Genomic DNA, 8,437 nt, shown 5'->3' on the forward strand with positions numbered 1-8,437 from the left:
CAAACGAATTACCAACGTTTTTTTACTGTGTATATAAATTACGCAATCTCTTTATAATAATTGAGACTGCAAAACTCTTCATGATAGACTACAAGAATGTATAGTAAACCTTAGAAACAAAAGTTGTCGACCCAAAATAGACGCCTTTTCCCTATCCAATTAACCAAGCTATACACCCTGAAGATTGTATCAGACTACTCGAAATCTTTTGGTTTTAACCCAAAATATCTTTTATTTATGCAAGCTTGTAAAGGCAAGCTGCAGGTTATAACTTTTTCGGAGTAATATAATTTTTTGATAACGCCCATATGCTGTTGTTTGTTTTCATTTTTCATAATTCGACTTATTAGTAAGTAGTTATAAGAATCTAATTCATTGCAATTTAACCCACCATACAAAAGTAGACGATCTTAGTAGACCTCTTCTGCTGAAAAATATGAAATTTTGAACTTCTGAAGTATCATCTGTCTCAAGCATAAAACAAATTGTTTTCAGAAAATGTACAGATCTTGCATTAATTTCCGGATATTAAAAAATATTAATTGATAATGCAAAGTTTAAAAAAAAAAAACAAAAAAAGATAACGACACGTGGTGTTCCCAAGCGGTCACCCATCCAAGTACTAACCACGCTCAACGATGCTTTACTTCAGTGATCGGACGAGAACTGGTATTTTCATCGTGATATGGTCGTTATCTGAAGACAATGTTATTTCAAAGCAATTATGAACAGTTTCCTAAGACTTTTCACTAGGTTAATTGCATAAACAAATATCGAAACTCAGTCAGATCGAAACTGGCCTGATGAATTTTTCGAATCCGTTTTATGCAATCATAGAAGGACATAAAGATAGTGTGAAGAAGCTGCAGGTTATAATTTTTTTGGAGTAATATAACCTTCTGATAACGCCCATGTCCTGTTATTTGTTTTCATTTTTCATAATCCGACTTATCAGGAGACTCGGTAGAATCTCAAGTCATTTTTTTCCAGCGCGAGATGACTTACCGAGTAATAGTATAAATAGTTTGCATGGGTATGACGTCACGAATTTTTAATTGCTCAATAACTTACTTAATTACTTATTATTTAATATAAATCAAAACTAAAATTACTTTCCTTATTAATATCAATATTTCCCTATCCAACGAGCCTAGTCTCGAATTTTTCCGATGTATAGTTAAATAGATATGATAACCCGTAAAAGCCAGGTACAAGATCTTATTAAAAAATAAATATTTTGTTAAAATTGCCCGATTCTGCATTTTTCTCTTTCTCGCGTTCACAATGTCCATCTCTTCTTCGCCTCTAATCCACTACTTACACATACATGTAGAAACACGCATGCGTATTAGCAGCTGTACATACGGGATAGCTCGGCGCGTATTTAATTGTTTTAAATCATTTATATAAATTTATTCTTTTAAAAATTAAACAAAAGTAGTGAAATAACATCAAAACAAAAATTGTTCATTTTTATATACAAAAGTAACTTATTTTTTCCCTTTTTAATAAACAAAATATGTGAAATAAAAATATAAATAAAAAAAATTAGGTTATTCTTTTAAAATCACAAAATCGAATTTACAAACTATCGTAAGATATAACCACGTCACCGCACCTAATTTTTTTTATTTATATTTTTATTTCACATATTTTGTTTATTAAAAAGAGAAAAAATGAGTTACTTTTGTATATAAAAATTAACAATTTTTGTTTTGATGTTATTAGTAAGTATAGTCATAAGAATCTAATTCATTGCAATTTAACCCATCATAAAAAAGTAGAGGATCTAAGTAGACAGTCAGTCGCACTCTCCGACTGAAAAATATAAAATTTTTGAACTTCTGAAGTATTATCTGTTTCAATCATAAAACAAATTTGTGTAGAAAATGTATAGATGTTACATTAATTTCCGGATATTAAAAACTATTAATTGATAATGAAAAGTTTAAAAAAAAAAACAAAAAAAGATAACGACACATGGTGTTTCCAAGCGGTCACCCATCCAAGTACTAACCACGATGCTTGACTTCAGTGATCGGACGAGAACTGGTATTTTCATCGTGATATGGTCGTTATCTGGAAGTTTTTATTTTAAATCAGTTGATAACAGTTTCTTGAAAAGAAATTTGTTCAGGATAGCCTAAACACTGATTAAAGCCGGATCAGGATATCGTAAGGCTACCCTCATTCAAGTAACTCTATCACATCCTGATCATTGATCAAGTCTGGATCAGACACCTACATCTTTTCCTTAATAGAAATATCTCTATTAGGCTATATAGCCTGATCCAGTCCGGAACAGAACTTGATCAAAACAAAAGTATTAACTTAGAATAAAATCTGGATCCATTATGGATCATGTATCTTCACTACAGCTCGATCAGGTATCCTGAACCATTCTGGATCTGAAACTTACGAAAAAGCGTTACATCCTGATTAAGTTCAGATCCAGTATCTAGATCCAAACTGGTTTCGAAATCAGGCAAGCCTGGTCAGGTCTCGATCCGAACCTGTCCTATATTTCTACTCGGGTTCCTAACACTTTTTACCAGTTTAATTGCATGAACAAATATGAAAACTCAGCTCTCAACTTGTCTGATCAATTTTTCGTATTCGTTTTATGCAATCATGGAGGGACATAGGGAAGAGTGTAAGAATTTGCACGCTTTTATTTTTTATTCTATATTACTCCAAAGAAAATTATAACCTGCAGCTTTTTAAAGGCGGTATGTAAATCCCAAGGTAGGATAATTCTTTGGGTTCAAAGAGGCACCCTTGTAACTATAGCTTAAAAAAATAATAAGTGCCCTCTAATGTCTAAAATTTGTATACTTTACTGACGCGTCTTTAGAAGTATGAGTGAGGGCGCCTCGTATTTACACACACTAATACTTCTTCAGCAGATTTTCAATGCTTCGCCTGGTACTTTTTGACTGTTTTTGACCCTAAATTTTCGTCTTAAATAATTAATAACTTTCAAAATTCGTGGTAGAAATCAATGATTTTTTTTTTATTATTTTTGTAATTAAAAGAAGTATAAGCTGTAGTAAAATAAAGATGTTCTGTGAGAGCGTTTTTTCAATAGAAGTGAAAACGTGCCGATGCTTCCTATGCTTGTGTGTTAAAGTGTTAAATTCTTGTCAACTTTGACCCTAATTATCTCGGTCAAATCGTGGTAGAAAATTACAAAAAAAATTTGTTAAAATAGATCTTTATTTCATTAAAAAAATGGGCCTACTTTGATCAAAATCTGTGAGAGGGATTTTTTTTTCAATATTTTGACATACTGCCTTAACACTTTCCCCATGTCTCTCTATGATTGCATAAAACGAATAAGAAAAATTGATTGAACCAGCTAGAGATGCACACGAGACGAGACCAGTCTTGGCACTTTCTCATCTCGTCTCGCGAACTCGAGACGAGACCGAGACGATACTAGCATTAGTCCGAGACTTCTCGCGAGACTCTCGCCGTGTCATCAATAATATCAAATTTGGTTTTCTTAATTTTTTTTTTTTTTTTTGTGGTGCCTTTTTTAGTATTGAGTTCTTATACATATTGCATCTATATAATAACGATAAACAAACAAAAAAATATATAAAATGAATAAAAATTAGAGATGCCGCGATACGATACGATAATTGGCTGATTATCGTATCGTGTCGCGAAAGATGATTGTCGTTATCGTATCGTGTCCCGAGTGGAAATCTGTTCAAGCTAGCTTGATTTGCTCCCAATCTTGATCAATACTTGATCAAGGTTGCCTTAACTCAGGAAACCTGATCAAGTTTTGATCAAGATTTGATCAAGATGCTTGATTAAGGATAACCTGCTCAAGATAGGATCAAGAAAACTTTAACTCGTTTGTGATAAGGCCGTCTTGATCCAAACTTGATCAAGAAAACTTTAACTCTTCTTGACTAAGGCCGTCTTGATCAAGATAGGATCAAGAAAACTTTAACTTGTCCGTGATACGGCCGTCTTGATCCAAACTTGATCAGGAAAACTTTAACTCTTCTTGACTAAGGCCGTCTTGATCAAGATAGGATCAAGAAAACTTTAACACGTCCGTGATACGGCCGTCTTGATCCAAACTTGATCAAGAAAACTTTAACTCTTCTTGATTAATGCCGGCAGTCAAGATAGGATCAAGAAAACTTTAACACGTCCGTGATACGGCCGTCTTGATCAAACTTGATCAAAACTTTAACTCTTTACTAAGGCCGTCTTGATCAAGATAGGATCAAAACTTTAACACGTCCGTGATACGGCCGTCTTGATAAACTTGATCAAGAAAACTTTAACTCTTCTTGACTAAGGCCGGCTTGATCAAATAGGATCAAGAAAACTTTAACACGTCCGTGATACGGCCGTCTTGATCAAACTTGATCAAGAAAACTTTAACTTGTCTGTGATACGGCCGTCTTGATCAAACTTGATCAAAAAAAACTTTTTCTTGACTAAGGCCGGCTTGATCAAGATAGGATCAAGAAAACTTTAACTTGTCTGTAATAAGGCCGTCTTGATCCAAACTTGATCAATAAATATTTATCTCGTTACTTGTTCTTTTTTTAAATATTTCTTGATCAAGATAGGATCAAGAAAACATTAACTTTTTAATTTATTATATATTATGTTCATTATTACGATTTTTAAATATTGATAAAAGTTTTTTACTGAAAAAAACGCCAAACGTGACGTCATAATCTCTCAAGACTGGTCTAAATATATAAGCTTCAAAAAATCACACGGTACATCGTTTCCCTCCGTGGTCGAGCGGTCTAAAGCGTACCCGTTACTACGTCAATCTATACTTCGTCGGTTCGATTCCCGGTTACCGTGTATTAGAAAAAACAAAAAAAACTTCTGCGCTCGATAATTATCTAACTCTTCTCTATGACATCACACTTCATAATACAATAATAAAAAAATTAATGGTTTGTAAATAATTTTTTTTTTTTTATTTTTTCGATCAAGCTTTGATGAAATATCTTGATCAAGTCTTGATCAAGTATCTTGATCAAGTCTTGATCAAGCCTCTTGATCAAATCTTGATCAAGAACGTAACGCTAAACGTGATCAAGATTTGATCAAGATACTTGATCAAGTTTTGATCAAAATACTTGATCAAATATTGATCACGTTTAGCGTTACGTTCTTGATCAAGATTTGATCAAGCATCTTGATCAAGAATGGATTTGAAATCAATGTTGCCTGATCAAGTCTTGATCAAGACTTGATCTCAATTTCCACTCGGGGTCGTCTAAATATTCGACAAAAAATCGGATTATCGTGTCGTCTTATTATCGTATCGTCATAGGCGTTGTCGTATCGTATCGTGTATTATCGACATTATCGACGATAATTTTTTTGTTTGAGTATAATTTACAGGGAAATTTTAAAATATTTTTGGCATACAAAAACATTATAAAAGCAGGAAGAATTATCTTAAGGACAATAAGTAAATTACATGAATTATCTAAGTAAAAATTATTATACTCAAAATTTATTATGTTTAAATTCATGGTTTAAAAGTTCATTGGCAAATAATGCTGAAAAAACACTCGAAAAACAAATTAAAAAAAAAATATTATAACACATGCAACAACGGTTTATATATATAAATTTATATAAAATTATTATTAATTATCATATTATTATAATTTATATTACTTTCATATTGTTAGATTAATATATCTAATATTCTATGTTGCAGTAATCTATTTTTTCTTTAATTTAATATTTTGTGGAGTTTAACAATATGAAAATATTGCTTTGATTTAAATGTATATTTTTTCCGACATTATCGCGATAACACGATAATTTTATCGGTTATCGTCAGTCAAATATCGTATCGTGTCGTGACGACGATACGATAAAAAATGGCATTATTGTATCGTTGTCGTATCGTCTTGTGGCGATATTATCGATTATCGCGGCATCTCTAATAAAAATTAAATTGAAATTTGAAATCCAGCTTAATTTTAAAAAATAATGGTAAATTATATTTCGATTTAGACGTACGAAATAAATAAAGAACATCTTCATTATATATGTTAAATCAAAGTATAAATAAGCATTTTTTTTTTAATTTAAACTTGACTTATTTATTATTAATTTATATTCATTTTATATATTTTTTTTGTTTGTTGTTCAGTACAATCGATACGTAATTTTTGAGTTAAAATAAATGCAATATTCATTGTTAATTAATAATTGAAAAAAAACTAATAAAGTACTCATACGTTATAAAAGAATAAAAAAGAAAAAAAAAATATTTTATATGCATATATTACAAGAATGTATATATTTAAAAATGTTGTATTGATAATAAAAAAAAAAAGTTTACTTTTGTTCACTTTATATTTACGAGACTGAGCGCCCGCTAGCGCGGTCGCTTTTATTTAACCTGAATGTCGATGTCTTATGTTTGGGAATACATAGTCACTTTTTGTCGTATATGTTTTTTAATATAATAATTAGATATGTATTTATATACTTTAAGTCCGTTATTGTATCAATGGCCTTTTTTATTTATCTGTACATATATACACTGAGAAAAAAAAACCACAAAAATTGTTGTGAGAGCACAACAAACTAGAGGCGAAATCCTATCCTGTCGCTTTTTGTTGTGCTGCAACAAAAATTGTTCTATCGTTAAACAAAATTTGTTGTGCTACAACAAATTTTATTGTATCGTTGAACAAATTTTATTTAGCTGCACAACAATTTTTACCATCCAATAATATTTGTTGTGTTGCTTAATAATATTTGTTCGGCTGCTCAATAAATATTGTCCGATTCAAGACAAATATTACCGTGCTGCACAACAATTTGATTTTCGGGTGTTATCGGTAAGACTCGGTCTTGTTCGTGTGCCTCGGTATATCTACATGGCATTGTGTGGAATTTTCTAAGTCAGCCTAAGTTGAGATCAGCTTTGGTGTGACTGACGTTTTAAAAATAAATTAATTAATCCCAAGATGTCAAGTTTTAATAACATTTCAATCATTGAATTATAAACTAAAATATTTGTGAGCAACTAGATAAATAACCAAACTTGATATTTAACAAATCACATTAACAATAAAGTATGAAATTATATGAAAATGACAAACATAACCTGCATCTGTCATTTTAATGCAGAGATTTTTTATTTTAATCTTTAATAATTATAAATATGAAAAACAAATCAAAGCATTAATTTGAATTAATTTGTTCCTTAATTGTTTTCCTTCTTCTTTTTGATTATCATAATGAAAATTTATTTCGTAATTTTGAAAAAAAAAAAATTTAATATGGTTTTAGAATTTTTGTTATGTGGAATAATAAAAATTATTAAACTAAATACAAAAATTGTTGTATGTTCAACAGTTTTTGTTTGGAGCATAATAAATTTTGTTGTATGTCTATCAATTTTTGTTTGGAGCATGACAAATTTTGTTAAACAGCACGGTAATTATTACTCTGCCAGATGAACAAAAACTGTACTACCGGCAGAACAAATATTATAGAGTTTCAACTTCGCCTCTACTTTGTTGTGCGGCACGACAATTTTTGTCCTGTTTTCTCAACAATATTTGTCGTTTTTTTTTCTCCGTGTATAAAAATAAATAAACAAAAAGAAATGTAATGGATATTCCGGTATTCAGTGCAAATATTTTCTATCAATTTCATTAATTTTAATTCTTAATGAGTGACAGGTATTTATCTTTCACTTAAATCATTAATGTCTATAAAGTTCTATTTCAATAGATAATTTTAATTATTGTCATGTTGATTAACATGTGATGTTAAAGGAAAATCAGAAAATGACGTGTAGATCGCGCCCTTCGGGCACTCAACCCTTGACTTTCTATTAATCGTTTTTTAAAAAAAACTATTATGTGAATGCCAACCTTTTTTTTGTTCAAAATTGTATTATCAGTGCTGATGGTGTTATTCAATGCGATTATCGAATTATTCAATGCAATTTGACCATTATTTTGGCTCGATTTTACTCAATGTATTTATGTATGTGTGTAAATATGATCCCATCTAATTAGCCTAAGTTTGATGAAATTAGAAGAATCTGTTATACTAGTATAATGAGCTCATTCTATTGGAGTTTTTTCGGAGAATATTGGAATGAAGTTAATTTTCTTTGGGAGTTAATAGTTTAATTAATATTAATAATTAATTAAGATTTAGGGGTGCAGGCATCCTGAATTTTTTTATTTTTCAACTTATTTAGGTTTTTTTTTTGCAATCGATAGATAATTCTTTGGAGAATCATAATACGCAAAAAAATCCCATCGGGAGTTTTTTAATTTATTATTAAAAAATATTATAACTTTTAAATTGTTGCTATGTGCTGATTAATCATTTTGGTCCATTGCGCATCTCTAACCACAAATCCCATACATTGACAAAGTGACAGCATTATTTTTATGAT

General features: G+C 30.4%; 1 non-coding gene and 1 pseudogene across 1 annotated transcript; both read right to left on the reverse strand.

The window, feature by feature from the left end:
- Positions 1-578: 578 nt before the first annotated feature.
- On the reverse strand, positions 579-697 carry LOC122850729. The gene has a single exon (XR_006373639.1). It is a non-coding gene; the product is annotated as a 5S ribosomal RNA (ribosomal RNA).
- Positions 698-1,968: 1,271 nt separating this feature from the next.
- On the reverse strand, positions 1,969-2,080 carry LOC122850731 (annotated as a pseudogene).
- Positions 2,081-8,437: the final 6,357 nt, after the last annotated feature.

This window comes from Aphidius gifuensis, linkage group LG2 (assembly GCF_014905175.1).
Source record: "Aphidius gifuensis isolate YNYX2018 linkage group LG2, ASM1490517v1, whole genome shotgun sequence".
In the NCBI taxonomy this organism is placed as follows: domain Eukaryota; kingdom Metazoa; phylum Arthropoda; class Insecta; order Hymenoptera; family Braconidae; genus Aphidius; species Aphidius gifuensis.